The sequence below is a fragment of the Bison bison genome, unplaced genomic scaffold (genome assembly GCF_000754665.1).
Source record: "Bison bison bison isolate TAMUID 2011002044 unplaced genomic scaffold, Bison_UMD1.0 scf7180017864228, whole genome shotgun sequence".
NCBI classification, from domain to species: Eukaryota; Metazoa; Chordata; class Mammalia; order Artiodactyla; family Bovidae; genus Bison; species Bison bison.
The window spans coordinates 5166322-5181941 of NW_011494800.1; the positions used below are offsets into that span (position 1 = coordinate 5166322).

The following is a 15620-nucleotide window of genomic DNA, read 5'->3' on the forward strand; positions in this document are numbered from 1 at the left end:
CCCATCACTTCAAGGCAAATAGATAGGGAAATAATGGAAACAGCGACAGACTTTATTTTTCCTGGGCTCCAAAATCACTGTGGACAGTGACTGCAGCCATGAAATTAAAAGACGCTTGCTCCTTGGAAGAAAAGCTATGACCAACCTAGACAGCATATTAAAAAGCATAGACATCACCTTGCCAACAATGGTCTGTATAGTCAAAGCTATGGTTTTTCCAGTAGTCGTGTATGGATGTGAGAGTTGGACCATAAAGAAGGCTGAGCACTGAAGAATTGATGCTTTCAAACTGTGGTGTTGTAGAAGACTCTTGAGAGTCCTTGGACAGTAACAGTATCAAACCAGTGAATCCTAAAGGAAATTGGTCCTGAATATTCATTGGAAGGACTGATGCTGAAGCTGAAGCTCCAGTACTTGGGCCACCTGATGCAAAGAGATGACTCACTGGAAAAGACTCTGATGCTGGGAAAAATAGAGGGCAGGAGGAGAAGGAGGTGACAGAGGATGAGATGGTTGGATGGCATCACCGACTCGATGGACATGAGTTTGAGCAAGCTCTGGGAGATGGTGAAAGACAGGGAAGCCTGGCATGCTGCAGTCCACAGGGTCAGCAAAGAGTCAGACACGATTTAGCAACTGAACAATAACAATTTCAGAATCAGACTCATGGATATTGTGGTGACTTTATAAGGTGTCAGCTTGTTAGCCTAAACTAAGTTTTCCCGAATTTCTTCCTGGTCTGTTCTTGGTGAGAATGGGGCACAAGGCAAATTTTCACATGAGATTTGGAGGCGAAAGTGAAGCAGCAGCCATTTAAAAAAAGTTTATTTTGGAGTACTTTTAGAAGCACAGAGGCATTTTATTTTCACTCTTGGAAGGTCAGGGCAGGTGTTTCGTTTTTTTATTTTTGGCCCCGCTGCGTGGCATACAGGATCTTAGTTCCATGCTAGGAGGTGCTGGACCACCAGGGCAGTCCCTGAGGCAGGTGCTCTTACAGCTCCCACTTGAGGTTGTTTATCTGCTGGCCTTCTCTTCAGTGAGGGGCATCCACTGGCTAAAGCTGCCCCCCTTTCCCGGATTCTCCTTTAGCGCCTCCAACTGCTGGGTTGGGAGTGTGTTTAGCTCCATGGCAGTGGCACTTGCTACACACGTGGGACATCCATATCATCAAGGTTTGAGGCAGAACTGTCCCGTTCCAGTCTGTCCTTGGGTTCAAGTTCATGCTTATGAGTTCCACCGTGCACTTGAGGGGTCTGGTTTCTCTTCACTTTCCCCACACACTCCCTTTACAGCTCTCTCTCCCTTCCCAAATGTTGGCCCAAATGGACTCAAGTTCCAGCATGCAAGTAAAGACAGTAGCTTTGCACAGTTAGTTTAATTAGCTTATACTCATATGAGCTCAAATCCCTGTAACAATTATCCAAACACACATACACACTCACACACACACACCCCTATATATCTCTATTTGTGGTTCTGCTCTCTTCGAACTCCACCTGATAGATATGAACAGGTTGAACCCTTGAATCCAATGAGAACATTGCTTTTAAACAGTAAGATCTCACTGTAATGATTTATTCATACCCAGAAGCCAGGTTCAAGGCAAGGAGGGAAGAAAAAGAATGGGTAAGAAGGGAGGGACAGGATGTCATGCAGGGCAGAATGAATAAAAGTAATTTGTGATCAAGTAACATGTCTACTTCATACCAGGCACCATGCCTAGTGCTCGAAATATGAAGATCAATAATAACCCTGGACCTTATCATCTGTTGGAGAGGAAGGATTCTTAAAAAGCTAACTAAAATAGAATAAGTGCTATATAATTGGCATGGATAAAGTACTATGGGAAAACAGAGGAGGAAGTCATTAATTTTGTCTAAGAGGATTGGGGAGGGCTCTGCAGATGAGGTAACACTGATGCTGGGCCATGAAGGATGAATAGGGAATTCACTAGGTCAGGGATTTTCAAACCTTAGCAGGCCTCAGAATCTCCTGGAGAGCTTATTTTTAAAAAAATATATTTAATTTACTTATTTATTGGCTGCGTTGGGTCTTGGATGCAGCATGCGGGATCTTTAGTTGCGGCATGTGGGATCTAGTTCCCTGACCAGGAATTGAACCCAGGCCTCCTGCATTGGGAACACAGAGTCTTAGCCACTGGACCACCAGGGAAGTCCCTGGAGATCTTATCCAAACACAAAACATAGATTTTCGGACCTCACCTCTGAGTGTCTGATTCAGTAGGCCTGGTGTGGGGCCTAAGAATCTGTATTTCTAACAAGCTCCCAGGTAATGCTGGCCGGGAGACTAGATGCTAAAAACCATGGCTCTAGTGTGGAAAAGTGGGTGGGGTGGTGAGCAGCCCCAACACAGCTGGGGCAAGGCGGGAGAGGCATAAAAATTCATTGACAATTTTTTCCTTCCCAAGACCCTCCTTTTGTTCTCTCATTTCTCTTACTATTTCTACTGTCTTTGCCCTCTCGGCCCATTATCTTGGGCAAGTCAAGTTTTATGGTGTCTCTGAGGGATGAAAGCAGAGTTGTTAAGAAGGCAGGAGATGACACAGGCCTGGCGTTCAGGAAAGCAGGCAGTCTGGACATACTGATGTGGGAGTTAAGCCTCCTGGTGATGGGGGAGCCATGCAAGTGCAGGGGAGAGATCACTCCAGGAGAGTGTGGATGAGGGCAGGGGATGAGCGAACGGGGAGGGAGCGGGAAGAGGGCAGAGCAGAGGGAGAGCTCAGCAGGGCCAAAGACAGAGGACCCCGGCACATCAGGAGGCGAGGACAAAGGGGATACTGCAGAGGCGAGTGAGTGTGAGTCATCAGCCAGACAAGAGGACAAGGGAGAGTTTGTTGCAGAAGCCAGGGAAAGGGTTTTTGTTGTTGTTGTTTTATTGGAGTATAATTGCTTTACAATGTTGTGTTAGTTTCTGGTGTACAAAGTGAATCAGACAAGAGTAGCTGAAGGAAAATCAAAATGCCCGAGGAAACAAAAAAGTATGATAATATGGACAAGCTGCGTTTAAGAGGCCTTCGGGACATTCAGAAAAGAAATACACAGCTCAGAACTGAGGGTGACGTTAAAGACAAGAGGTTTGGGAGTCCGTTCCACAGAGGTTCAAGTCAAGATTCAAAGTTCAAGCCAAGGCAGCCATTGCAGTAATTCAGACAGCGTAGGATGAGAAGAGTCGACAGAAAATTAACTGGTCTATCAAAAAGAAATGAAATTTTTAATTTGAGGATTAAAATCCAGGAACAGCATCTCAGAAAGCTCCCATAACTGTTCCACCCCTTACAAGTCACATAACAAACACAGTTATGGAAGTTTTCTGAGACAGAAGGCTGAACATTAATGACATATCAACAGTTTGCACAATCCAGATCTAAGCATCATTGTGGTCTCTTACAAGTTCAAGAAGGAATGTTATTTTTTAAGGAGTTGTCTTGTTCATGCTGGGAAAAGGTTCCTGTTTATGGTTGAACGGGTATTTCTGCCAATGGGGGAGGTTTGGTCCTTGTATAATGCAGATATAAAAGGTATGGTAGGGGAAACAGAGGAGGCCAAAAGGCGGACAAAATGTTTCATGTTTAAATTTTTCTTGTCTTGCTATAAAATATGTATTTTATTTTATGGAAAAAAAGGTTGCAGAACACTCATGTTTAGAGGCAAGGGAGGAAGGGAAGGTTGCTCAGTGGGTAAAGAATCTGCCTTCAATGCAGGAGATGCATGAGACATGAGTTGGATCCATGGGTGGGGAAAATTCCCTGGAGGAGGGCATGGAAACCCAGCCCAGTATTCTTGCCTTGAGAATTCCATGGACAGAGGTGCTTGGCAGGCTACAGTCCACAGTTGAAAAGAGTCAGACACGACTGAAGCAACTGAGCACGCACACAAAGAGAAAGAGAGGCTGAGAAAACAGTCACGGAGGCTGAGCAAAAGGAAGAAAGAATATATTGCTAGAAAAGATGGGCAACAACATCAAATGTTTTGAGAGCTCAGCAAAGACAAGAAACAAGATGAGATTATTGGATCTGACGGTTCAGAAATCATTGATGACACTGGCATGAATGGTATTCAGAGTATGGCTCAGAAGCTAGAGTACAATTCGGTTGAGAAAGGAGTGGGGTGGGGAGTACTGTTTCAAGAGGTTTGGCTCTAAGTAGACAGATGGAGCAATAGTTCCAAGAAAAGCCAGAATCAAAGATTTTTTGGGATGGGAACTATGGCAAGATCAGCACAATGGATTATATAAGCTGAGAATAAGAAGCCAGTGGAGAACATAAAAGAGGAGTATAATTAAGACAGTGAGATAACATGCTTGCTTCTTAAGTCAGAAAAATTTTAATAAAAATGACAAGAATTAGTGCTGGTGATAATGCATACTGGCATAATCTTTATGAATTTCTCAAATATTGTATGTAGGAAGATGCAGGTCAAGTTATACTCAGGAATAAATGGGTGACCTTAAATATTTTCATTATAATAACAAACTGGAGAAAGAATAAAAGAAGCAGTCTCTTCATGAATTTAGAGGAAAAAAGACAAATATAAGGAAACTAAGAGGGAGAATTATAATAAAACTAAGAGCAACAATCAATGCATTATAAAAAAGAGCAAATTAGCACAAAGAAAAATCCAAGAGCTGATTCTTAAACCACCACTACTTCCCCCGCAGAAAATTAAATAAATCAAATATCTTAAGAATAAAAATATGCAAAATACTGCTAGAAAATGTCTACAATATGTATTTACATTGGCTGGTGTTATAAGAGTATCACTTCCCACCAGGCTCTACATCCTGTAGCTCTTAATAGCAGTTCAGGCTCTGTCCTCCAACACATCCTGAAAGGAATTCAGGGCAGAGATCAGCTCATTCTGTGTTCGGAGGGAAACTGGCAGAACAGGCCTTCGGAGAGTTGGATATGTTCAGAAGAAAATTTTATGAACCCAAATTCTTTCACCTTCTCACACGTAGAAAAGCACTAAAATCATTAATGGTGACATCTGCTCCCTGTGACTAGCAGGAAGCCTTCGCCAAAATGTGTGCTTGACTGCACATACCCCCTTTTGCCAAAGTCATATATATACTGACCTCACGCCACCCCCACCTCTCCAGAGCAGGTCCTTGGACCTATTAAAGAGGCTGTCAGCCCCAAATAAAACTGAAGTCATAGCTCTCATGTTGTGCGTCTCTTTTCCCACTCTACACTGTGTATATATGTGTGTCTATAGTTTTATACACACACACCATATACAAAACAAATAGTAGTTACTTGTTGGGAGGAGTGGGAATTAGGCAGATAGAGGACATAGATGAGAGGGCTTCCCAGGTGGCACTAGTGGTAAAGAACCTGCCTGCCAATGCAGGAGACGTAGGAGATCCGGGTTCGATCCCTGGGTCAGGAAGATCCCCTGGAGAAGGAAATGGCAACCAACTCCAGTATTCTTGTCTGGAGAATTTTATGGACAGGGGACCCTGGCAGGTTACAGTCCATAGAGTCGCACAGAGTAGGACATGACTGAAGTGACTTAGCACCCATGCATAAACGTTTAGGAAAGATATACTTCACTATATAACTTCATAATTTTTGATACTTGAATCATAGGACTTCAAAAATAATTTAAAAGAAAATTCTAGAAGATAGAGAAGAAAATACTGTAAGCAATTGAATACTAATACATTTGAAAATCTCAATGAAATGGACTATATTCTGGAAATACATGAATTTCTAAAACTGAATCTAAATGTAGGCAATCCAAATGGATCAAATTTAGAAAGAAATTGACACTGGATAGAAATTTAAACTTTTGTTGAATAAATGCATTTCTTTAGCTTTACTAATGGGTCACTTCTGTAGGAAAAAAGTTGTGCTCAGTGGAAACCTGTATCATCTAGAGGACGGCCTTCCAGGTTATCTGATTCTATGAAAGCTATTTTATAATTGTAAATTATAGATAACTAAGAGTAACACAAAACAATTCTTATCAACAGACATGCATGTTCTGTTGTGTCTGGAAGAAGCTCAACTGATTCCCCTCTTATCTGTGAAAAAACACTTTGTGTTTTCATTTGTACATTTATACATTCATTTCAATATTGAATATTCATTCAATATTCAATACATTTATTTCAATATTCAGTATTGATCTGTAAATGTGTCCATTTGAAAAAGTTCACTTTGAACTGGTTATAGCATCTGCCCAGCTCCCTCACTGACTACTGAATATGAGTGAGTGAGTGACTGAAGTCGCTCAGTTGTGTCCAACTCTTTGCGACCCCATGGACTGTAGCCCACCAGGCTCCTCTGTCCATGGAATTTTCCAGACAAGAATACTGGAGTGAGTTGCCATTTCCTTCTCCAGGGGATCTTCCTGACTCAGGGATCAAACCCATGTCTCCTGCATTGCAGGCAGATGCTTTACCATCTGAGCCACCATGGAAGCCCCCTTTATAACAAGGCAGGAATATAATAAAATAACACATGTTCATTTTTCTATCTGTGTGAGTCAAAATTTTCCTTTTTTCTGAATATTATCCCTTTAACAGTTGCAAAATTTTAAGAAAAAGCCAATTTTAAAGCTGAATATATTATATCAGAACATGAAAAATATGAGAAACTACTCAAAGTTTTTTGAAAATTGGGTATTTTTGATACCAAAAACATTATCTCCAAGAAAAACTATAGACCAATTTCATTTCTGAATAAAAACAAAAGGTATCAACTCTCAGTTTTGAATTGATGAAATTTTATAATTCTTTACAAAAATTTATAAATTCTTCATTTTTCCACATATCTACAGTTTATGCCCTTATACAAGAAAAAAAGGAAAAAAAGAAAAGACAATAATCATTTCTGTCCCTGGACCTTGTGTGTGAGTCTCCTGAGTGGACCAGAAAGATCTCTTTGGCTCCATCTTCCCAATCCACAGATTGACCATTAGGGAACCACCCCAAAACATGCCAGTAAGTATTCTGATAATCTTCTCAAATGACCACAGTTTAAGAAGTATTTAGCTAAATTTACAAAAACAAAGGAGACTCCAAGTCCAAAGCACACTTAGTTTCTCAATGAATCAGGAAACCACAGAAATGTTTTCTGATCAATTAGATGGTACAGTGGTAAAGAATCCACTTCCCAATGCAGGAGACGCAGACTTGATCCTTGGATCGGGGAGATCCCTTGGAGAAGGCCAGGGCAACCCACTCCAGTATTCTTGCCTGGGAAACTCCACGGACAGAGGAGCCTGGCGGGGTTGCAACCTCCACGGGGTTGCAAACAGTTGGACACGACTGAGCATACACACAAACACACACAAAGAATGTGAATCAGGAAAAAGATTTATCAACACAGGTTTTAGCATCAACAAATCTGGTTTGTGTTAGAAGAGGTTACCACCTAGAACTTTCCCTTTGAATTTGGCTCCATATTCAAAACTGAAGTTGGTGCCTTGCTCCAATCTCCCTTTTTTTTTTAACCCCCACCCCTTTTATTTTATTTACTTTTTACTGAAATCTGCTTTTAAACCTTGGTCTTGACAACTGTAGTTGTGCCAGGCAATGAAAATTCTCACTGTTGGAGAGATTGCTTTTGTAAGGAATAAAATTCAGAGTGCAAGAAAAGAATAAGCTACAATTAGATATGAATTATTTCGGAAGAGTGGGGATGCCTTAGGAATTATATTAACATACTTTTTCTTTAAAAAAAAAAGAGAAAATAATATTATCACTTAAATAGACACTAAAAAGGCACTGTGTGAGATTTGAGGAGATCAGGATATGCCACCCCCAAATCTACCCCTTTGACATAGAACTATTGTGAAGGTTTTGGAGTTCCTTCATCTGCCTAAGGGATTTCCCAAAGAACTCGATTGTCCTAAATCCTCTCAGAAGCAACTGTAATCTTCTTTATGCACAGTAGAAAAGTCAGGCATTGTCACACCATCTGCTCTCCCAAGGAAGGGCCGATTCAGCCAGAGTCATTTGCTTTTCCCTAAGTTCCCCTTCCCCCCTCCCCTTGGAAGTTAGGTATATATTCCAAATTCTTCTTTTTTTAAGTTGAGGTGTAATTGACATACAACAAAATGCTTTTGTTCAGTTGCTAAGTTGCATCTGATTCCCATGGACTGCAGCATGCCAGGATCCCCTGTCCTTTACTATCTTCTGCAGTTTGCTCAGATTCATGTCCACTGAGTGACGCTATCTAACCATCTCATCCTCTGCCAGCCCCTTTCTCCTTTTGCCTTCAATCTTTCCCAGCATCAGGGTCTTTTCCAATGAGTCGGCTCGTCACATCAAGTGGCCAAAGTATTGGAGCTTCACTTCAGCATCAGTCCTTCCAATGAATACTCAGGGTTGATTTTCTTCAGGATTAACTGATTGGATCTCCCTGCCATCCAAGGGACCATCAACAGTCTTCTCCAGCACCACCGTTCAAAAGTATATATTCTCTGGTGCTTAGCCTTCTTTATGGTCCAGCTCTCACATTTGTACATGACTACTGGAAAAACCATAGCTTTGACCATGCAGACCTTTGTCAGCAAAATGATGTCTCTGCTTCTTAATATGGTACCTAAGTTTGTCACAGCTTTTCTTCCAAGAAGCAAGTGTCTTAATTTCATGGCTGCAGTCACCATCTGCAGTAATTTCTGAGCCCCCCAAAATAAAATCTGTCACTGTTTCCATTGTTTCCCCATCTACTTGCCATGAAGTGATGGGAATGGGTGCCATGATCTTCGTTTTTTGAAAGTTGTGTTTTAAGCCAGCTTTTTCACTCTCCTCTTTCACATTCAAGAGGCTCATTAGTTCTTCTTGGCTTTCTGCCATAAGGGTGGTGTCATCTGCATATCTGAGGTTATTGATATTTCTCCTGGCAATCTTAATTTCAGCTTGTGCTTCATCCAGCCTGGCATTTCACATGATGTACTCTGCATATAAGTTAAATAAGCAAGGTGACACTATACAACCTTCCCAATTTGGAACCAGTCCATTGTTCCATGTCCTTTTCTAACTGTTGCTTCTTGACCCACATACAGGTTTCTCAGGAGACTGGTAAGGTGGTCTGGTATTCCTTACCTCTAAGATTTTCCACAGTTTGTTGTAATCCACACAGTCAATGAAGCAGAAGTTTTTCTGGAACTCCCTTGCTTTGTCCACGATCCAACAAATGTTGGCAATTTGATCTCAAGTTCCTCTGCCTCTTTGAAATCCAGTTTGTACATCTGGAAGCTCTTAGTTCAGGTACTGCTAGCTTGAAGGATTTTGAGCATAACCTTACTAGCATGTGAAATGAGCATAACTGTATGGTAGTTTGAATGTTGTTTAGCATTGCCCTTCTTTGGGATTGGAATGAAAACTGACCTTTTCCAGTCCCATGGCCACTGCTGAATTTTCCAAACTTCCTGACATATTGAGTACAGCACTTTAATAGCATCATCTTTGGAAATAGCTCAGCTGGAATTCCATCACCTCTACTAGCTTTGTTCATATTAATGCTTTCTTGCGCTTCCCTGGTGGCTCAGACAGTAAAGAATCTGGGTGCCAATGCAGAGGACACAGGTTCAATCCCTGTGATGGGAAGATCCCCTGGAAAGGGGGATGGTTACCCACGAGCAACTAAGCAGAGCAGCACGAATGTTTCCTAAGGCCACTCGACTTCACACTCCAGGATGTCTGGCTCACTGGTCCCTAGATCCTAACCACCCTTGTGAGTTATTCATCTCTGCTCACTCCCATGTGTAAGCAGGATGCACACGCTAATAAGCTTGTTGGTTTTCTCTTGTTCATTTGCCTTTTGTCAGTCCCATTTATCAGGCCTCAGCTGGAACCAAGCAGGATAGAAGGAAAAAGAATTTTTCCTTCCCACAGATTCTACACCCATTTCTTCATTTTTTTAAAAGGCAGCTTTAAGAAGAGTAGGAATAGAAGGCTATTTCCTTATCATGATTTTGTAAAGGTCCATAGAACAGCAACCTGGTGGCTCAGATGGTAAAGAGTCTGCCTGCAGTGCAGGAGACCCAAATCGACCCAGGTTCAATCCCTGGGTCAGGAAGATCCCCTGGAGAAGGAAATAGCAACCCACTCCAGTATTCTAGCCTGGAGAATGCCATGGACAGAGGAGCCTGGCAGGCTAAACCCCATGGGGTCGAAAAGAGTTGGACACGACTGAGCAGCTAACACACAGAAGAGCAATGGCCAAAACCATTCTTAACCATGAAACCATAGTAGAGACATTCCCTTTAAAATCAGGAATAAATTAAGGGTGAATCCTATGAGTGTTCGGCTTCCCTTGTAGCTCAGTTGGTAAGAATCTGTCTGCAACAGGAGATCTGGGTTCAATTCCTGGGTCAGGAATATCCCCTGGCGAAAGAAATGGCAACCCACTCCAGTTGGACATGACTTTGTGACTAAACCGCCACCTGTGAGTGTTCATTCAGCATTGTTCTAGAAACTCTAGACAATGCAGTGACACATAAACTAGATATAATAGTTTATGCTAAATTTAACGTAAAGAAGGAAGAAAAAATCAAGTGTTCCCAGGTGCTGGGCTGGTTTACCGATCTCACTCTCCCCTTGTCCTTACAAAAGATTTAACTGAAAAACTATTAGGCTTAACAAGAGGACTCAGCAAGGTGGCTGGATAAAAAACATCTAAGAAATCAACAGCTTTCCTGTGTACTAGCAATAACAATTACAAGATATAATAGGAAAAAAAACCCCACTCACAATGAGCAAGATGTAACATATGGAGCGAAAACTTGACTAAAAGATAAAAAGAAGACCCAAATAAAGGGAGAGACAGTAAAAAGTTGTCAATTTTGTGCAAATTACTCCCAGCAGTGTATCTTTAACTGGGGTCTAAGGATTACTGCTTTACAATCCCTCAGATGCTTATTAAAATTCAGATTCCTGGGCTGAGCCCAGACTTAGAAAAACAAGAGGAGTAGGTTTTCAAGAAAATTATCTTCTTACTAAGCCCCAAGTGATTCTGCTAAATCACTTCAGTCGTATCCGACTCTGTGCCACCCCATAGACAGCAGCCCACCAGGCTCCCCGTCCCTGGGATTTTCCAGGCAAGAGTACTTGAGTGGGTTGCCATTGCCTTCTCCGCCAAGTGATTCTAATACACATTAAAGTTTACCAACCACAGTTTTATGCAGGTTTCTTAAAACTTCAAGAAGATTCCAACTTCATCTGAAATGAGAGACAAGAAGGGGACGCCCTGACATGTTACAGTGTATTACAAACTTAAAAAATACATATAAAAACATAAAAAACTTCAATAATAAAAATAATGTGGCCTTTTGCAAGAAACAACAAACAAAGCAACTGAGCAGAGCAGTCCCAAGAGAAATTCCTGCATTAAGTTACAGAAGTGTAACTGTTTCTCTGCGTTAAATGATTACATCACCAGAAAACTGCTGCATCTTTTTTTTTCCCCACCCACTTTGGAGGTTTTGTTTGGAATGATCCGATGCTACATCCAGAAGAAGTGACTTGGTTGGGGAGGCCACAGGTACCTGGGTTGTAAGGAAGAATTATATGACTTAAAACAGGTTTTTGGCGATGATCAGTGCAAACTGCTGTTATACCAGTTCTGATGATCAGTGCCAACTGCTGTTATACCAGTTCGCACCAGTTTTTGCTGGTGCGAACTCGTATAACACCACAAGGAAGTGTTCGAAAGTGAAAGAGATGGATTATATTCACAGGTTCTAGAAGGGGGAGGCATGGCAGAGGACTACAAGGGAGAAGGGGCCGGCAGTCAGTAACTGGGTTCAGTCAAGCCGGGTAGGGAGCAGAGAGGGAGGAAGAAAGAGGAGACCTTTGGCAGATGACTTCACTGGAGGCTAGGGGAGTGTGCACAAGCAAAAGACATGAGGGGTATCACTGGTGCTTTTGAATGTCACTAGGCCAAAAGCAGGGGAGAGGGTTTCCCTGGTGGTTCAGTGGTTAAGAATCCGCCTGGCAATGCAGAGGACACGGGTTCAATCCCTGCTCCGGGAAGATTCCACATACCGAGGAACAGGTAAGCCCACGCACCACAACTACTGAAGCCCATGCACCCAGAGCCCATTCTCCGCAACAGGAGATGCCACCGCGATGAGAAGCGTGCACGCCACAACTGGGGACCAGTCCTGCTCGCCGCAACTAGAGAAAGCATGCGTGCAGCAACGAAGAATGCAGCACAGCCAAAAATAAAGAAAATGAATAAAATTTTAAAAAGAAACAAAATGAAATCAGAAGAAAACAGGAAGAAAGAAACTTGTGGTAGGCACCAGCCTATTTCTAACCTGGCCACCCGGCCGGGAGCGCACATAACCTGTTTGTGGGGATGTTGAGGTGGTAGGAAAATGTTAAGTTTTACAAATTTATAATAGTATACAATCGGCCTTGTGACGCTGCAACATCACTGACAATACCAGGCAGGCTGGATGACGTTTGCCACCTGGGCTGTGGAGATATTAAAGTGAGTGGGACAGCTTGACTTGGCCGTGGAAGGCTAACTCAGCTATAGGTGACGATATATGATGAGAGTGCGGAACCCAGTCCCACAACCAGGCATGTCACTTTGTTGGCAATAGCCAAGAAGAGAACAGGACAACATTTCTGATTCGAAAGAAATCTTTTAGAAGATGCTGGTATGAGAGAGCTTTACCTCTCAGCCCAAGCCTTGCAGTCTGGCCTGTATCTGAGTTAATAATGCCATACAGTAGGAGGTACTACGTGTGATGAGAAAACAGCTATTTTGAGTTGCTGCTCAGGCATTTTATAGCATATTTTATATACTGATAGTAGGCATTTGGGGCTTCCTAGGTGGCTCAATGGTAAAGAATCCACCTGTAAATGCAGGGAGATGCGGGTCAGGAAGATCCCCTGGAGAAGGAAATGGCAACCCATTGGCCTCCTGCACTGCAGGCAGATTCTTTACCATTTGAGCCACCAAGGAAGCCCCAGATAACTAGTGGGAAGCTGTGATATAATTCAGGGAGCTCATCCCAGCACTCTGTGATGACCTAGAGGGGTGGGATGTGGAGAAGGTGTGAGAAAGGCTCAAGAGGGAGGGGATATATATATATATATATAATATATATATAGTTACAATAGATTCTCATTGTTGTATGGCAGAAATCAATATAATATTGCAAAGCAGTTATCCTGCAGTAAAAAATAAATAACCATTTAGAGTTGAGCCCCCAGAAAAGTTAGTAACCTTGGCCCCAATCATCTTATCAGTAAAAGGTGCTTGCTACCCTGCTCTCTATCTTCTGCTCTCCCCAACCACCCCACTATGGAGGGCTGCCCTTCCCCTGGCTCACTGCTGCCCTTCCCCTCCCCCTCAAATGCCCCCATTTCTGGGATCTGTAAGTAATAAAGCTTGTAACTTTACTTTCATTGTGTGAGTGCATTGAAACTGAACCATCAAACAAAAAAACCCAGGCTTTCACTTTCCCAACATGGCAGCTCAGACGCTGAGGAAGTCACCCGTCAACTTGGTATGGGTGGCCTGTGCCTCCTTGTGATTTGCATGTTTCTTTTAAAAGCATTTGTTTATTTCTGTTTATTTATTTCGATGCGCTGGGTCTTAGCTGCAGCATGTGGGGTCTTTTAGTTTCGGCATGTGGGATCTAGTTGCCTGACCAGGAATTGAACCCGGACCTCTGCACTGGGAGCATGGAGTCTTAACCGCTGAACCACTAGGGAAGTCCCTGATCTGCATGTTCTTAATTTAAGACAACAGGTGGGAAGAAAGGCAGAAACCCTTTCCTGGCTAGTAAGTAGTCAAGAGCCAGTCTGTCATCTATCACCATGTGGGTTAGGGACTTACGGGCTTGTTGCCTAAGGGACAGTATTTTGTCCAGCCTCTGAGTGATCTGAAAAGGCCACAGAAAGGTGCTGGGTGGCAGTCAGGACTTGACTTTGTTTGAGAATGGTCCCTATACTGGTGCCAAGGCTGGCTGTTCCTGAGGCGATGACAAACCTTATCAGGATAGGAATCAATATCGTTCTTGGGTTGACAGAAGCCAGAAGCACCCGGTGGGTAAAGAACTTGGAAACTCTAGTGTAACCATTGCACCCTGGGGTATGGTTTCCTTAGGAAAAATGTTGGTGGGGGAGCCAACCAGGAAAAATATATAAGGTGCTGTGCCTTTGAGTCCAGGTCACAATCATACCTGAAGGTGCCACTATTTAGAGCACGATGTACTGTGTTTAACCGATGGGGAAGGGAAAGAAGGTCACGATTGGAAAAAGAAGGCAAGAGACTGGTTGCAAGCTGGGTGCAGGGAGGGTATAAGAAAAGGCATTAGGGAGTGAGTGGTCCTTTCCCCAGGAAGTCAAAGGGCTGGCTGACATGAGACAAGTGCCTCTTGGAGAAAGCAACAATCTGAGAAGGAAATGGCAACCCACTCCAGTATTCTTGCCTGGAGAATCCCAGGGACAGAGGAGCCTGGTGGGCTGCCGTCTATGGGGTCGCACAGAGTCGGACACAACTGAAGTGACTTAGCAGTAGCAGTATCAATTTAATTAAAAAAAATTTTTTTTGGCTGCACAGCACAGCATGTGGAACTTCAGAGATTGAACACGAGCCCCCTGCAGTGGAAGCATGGAGTCTTAACACCGGACCACTAGGGAAATCCAAAGATTCTCTTTTTGGCTGTGCCGCTTGGTTTGTGGGATCTTATTTCCCAGACCAGGGAACAAACCCAAAACCTCTGGATTCAAAGTGCAGAGTCTTAATCGCTGGACCACTAGGGAAGTCTCTCTGTTTATATTAGTAACCTCGATCTCGTCCTTTAGCCATGGGGGCACGGGGTGTACATTTTAATAGAGAGCAAGGAGTATACTAGAATTGAGGGCTAAGCAGACAACAGGCTCAGGAAGGAAAGAAATGTCCCATGTCCACTTTGTGCCACAGGAGAGGTGGTCCGTGGGTGCCCCTGGGGTAGAGGTTTTAGTGTAAGAAGTGAAGACATCTCAGACACCGAGGGTGAAGTTGTCTCCAATGCTGTGGTCTTGGGTTGGGGTGATGTCATCTCCAACCATGAGATTCTGGGCCAGGACAATGTTGTCTGGGATGTGGGACTCGGGGGGCTCTTTCCAAGTGAGTACCCATTTGAGCTGCTGAGAACTTCCAGACTGTAAACCAATGGAAATGCCTAGGCCAGTAGTAATAAGACCAACAGTCAACAGAGTGGTGTGTGGCTGTTTTAGTTTTGGTGAAAGTTTTGATTCAAATGAGTCCTATATCAGGTGAGCAGGGGCCTGGCCTGTGGAATAAGCTGTGGTTAATGACTCCTACCAGTCCATTCTGAAGGAGATCAGCCCTGGGATTTCTTTGGAGGGAATGATGCTAAAGCTGAAACTCTAGTACTTTGGCCACCTCATGCGAAGAGTTGACTCATTGGAAAAGACTCTGATGCTGGGAGGGATTAGGGGCAGGAGGAGAAGGGGACGACAGAGGATGAGATGGCTGGATGGCATCACTGACTCAATGGACGTGAGTCTGGGTGAACTCCGGGAGTTGGTGATGGACGGGGAGGCCTGGCGTGCTGCAATTCATGGGGTCGCAAAGAGTCGGACACGACTGAGTGACTGATCTGATCTGATCTGAATGACTC

At 43.2% G+C, this 15620-nt stretch overlaps 1 protein-coding gene across 4 annotated transcripts in view; it reads right to left on the reverse strand.

Annotated features, from left to right (window-relative positions):
- The window catches only part of TMEM150C (transmembrane protein 150C), a 110829-nt gene that overhangs the window by 60578 nt on the left and 34631 nt on the right, over positions 1–15620 (reverse strand). Inside the window, exon 3 of one of the 4 annotated variants that reach the window (XM_010845924.1) lies at positions 11145–11193. The exons of the other annotated variants lie outside the window; for them this stretch is intronic. The gene's annotated coding sequence lies outside the window, so the exon portion shown is untranslated. The remainder of the gene's footprint in view (positions 1–11144; positions 11194–15620) is intronic. 4 annotated transcript variants of the gene reach the window in all.